The 2,278-nt window shown below is 37.3% G+C and overlaps 1 pseudogene; it reads left to right on the forward strand.

Annotated features, from left to right (window-relative positions):
- The first annotated feature begins 456 nt into the window (after positions 1-456).
- Positions 457-1,768, forward strand: LOC144229158 (26S proteasome regulatory subunit 4 pseudogene; annotated as a pseudogene).
- The last annotated feature ends 510 nt before the right edge of the window (positions 1,769-2,278 follow it).

Genomic DNA, 2,278 nt, shown 5'->3' on the forward strand with positions numbered 1-2,278 from the left:
TGGGATCATTTTACCTGCATAAACATATACATATGTTTATATATGAATAATAATCCCAGGAGGATACATATCTAATTCTTAATAAGGATTCTCTATTACTATTAAGGGGTGGAGTTATGGTAAGAATTCAACCATGTTTATACTGTTTGAATATTTTACAACCATTACGCATTACAAAGTAATCTGTACATAGTGACTTTAACCTTAATTGACTAACTGAAGAAAGAAGTATATATTATGTAATTCCTTATGTAACTAAATAGGCATTTCCATATAAATAATATGAAGGGTGTACTTTAGGTAAACTTTAATGATCTGAAAAGCAACTGCATTTGTGTCATTAGATTTTTTAATAAAAAAATTTATGGGAAGTCATAAGACTATCATCATAAAACATGATCAAGCTATCAGAAAATGTTTTTTAAAATGATACCTGGGTTCGATGGCCGAAGCAAGATGGGTCAGTCAAAGGGGTGGTCATTGCCCCCTGGAGGTGGCAAGAAGGATGACAAGGATGAGAAAAAGAAATACGAACTTCCCTGTACCAACTAGAGTGGAGAAAAAGAAGAAAAAGGGACTGGATGCTGCCAGCAAGTTGCCACTGGTAACACCTCACACTCAGTGCCAGTTAAATTATTGAAATTAGATAGAATTAAAGATTATCTTCTCATGGAGGAAGAATTCATTAGAAATCAGGAACAAATGTAGCCTTTAGGAGAAAAGTAAGAGAAGGAAAGATCAAAGGTTGATGATTGAGGGGGACCCCAAAAGTAGGAACCTTTGAAGAGATTACTGATGACAACCATGCCATTGTGTCTATATCTGTGGGCTCCAACACTACATCAGCATTCTTTGCATTGTAGACAAAGGTCTGTTGGAACCAGGCTGCTTAGTCCTGGTCAACGACAAGATGCATGCCATCATAGAGGTGCTCATAGATGACACAAATCCCTTGGTCACAGGAATGAAGGTGGAAAAGTCACCCCAGGAAATTTATGCTGATATTTGGGGGTTAGACAACCAAATCCAGGAAATTAAGGAATCTGTGGAGCTTCCTCTCACTCCTCTTGAATATTATGAAGAGATGGATATGAAGACCCCAAAGGGGGTCATTCTAGATGAATCACCAGACATGGGTAAAACCTTATTAGCCAAAGCAGTAGCAAATCAAACCTCAGCCACTTTCTTTAGAGTGGTTGACACTGAACTTATTCAGAAGTACCTAGGTGATAGGCCCAACTCATTCAGGAATTGTTTTGAGTTGCAGAAGAACATGCATCATCCATCATGTTTATTGATGAAATTGATGCCATTGGAACAGAAAGATAAGACTCATATTCCAGTTGTGAGAAAGAAGTTCAATGAACCATGTTGAAACAGTTGGATGGATTTGATATAACGGGTGACATGAAAGTTATCATGGCCACAAACTGAATAGAAACTTTGGATCCATCACTTGTCAGATCAGGCTGCATTGGCAGGAAGATGGAGCTCTCCCCTGCCCAATGAAAAGACTAAGAAGTGCTTCCTTCAGATCCAAACAGGTAGACTGACACTGGCCAATGATGTAATTAACCATGGACAACTTTATCATGGCTAAAGATGACATCTCTGGTTGCCAACATCAAGGCAATTTGTATAGAAGCTGGTCCAATGGCCTTAAGAGAATGTGGAATGAAACTAACAAATGAAGACTTAAGAAAAATCCAAAGAAAAAAATGTTCTTTATAAAAAACAAGAAGGCATTCCTAAGTGGCTCTATCTCTAGTGGACCACAGTTACTTTCAGGGAAATGGTTGGGAGGGATGAGGTTGGGGAAGCTGCTTAGAGGAATCCATGTTCTAGTTGCTCTTTATCAGCAAAACCTCCTGTGTACCTTTTTGAACATATGTATAGGATACCCAATTGGCTGCCTTTATCTGTTGGTCACATGCAGTACTCTCTCCCCAATAAAGTGTGCCCCTGTAAAAAAAAATGATACCTAAGAATCAATCAGTTAAATTTAAGAAAACCTGGCATACATAAACTATGCTATTTGTGGTAAATGGGGGGAAGGCTGTCTGTTTTTAGTGTTTTCCTGTGTTTTCTTCCTTTTTTGTAAACCAGGTGAAGGAAAATAAGTTGATGTACTTTAGAACCTTTGATGGAAAACTTAATTTCTTATTGAAAGTCCTGTTTTTCATAGAAATACACATGGTAAACATATATTTCACTTTCCTTAACTAGTTTAATGAAATCATAAGACTATATCATTTTTGGTAGGGAAAATCAAGTAACT

Source organism: Crocuta crocuta, unplaced genomic scaffold (genome assembly GCF_008692635.1).
Source record: "Crocuta crocuta isolate KB4526 unplaced genomic scaffold, BGI_CrCroc_1.0 scaffold1393, whole genome shotgun sequence".
NCBI lineage: Eukaryota > Metazoa > Chordata > Mammalia > Carnivora > Hyaenidae > Crocuta > Crocuta crocuta.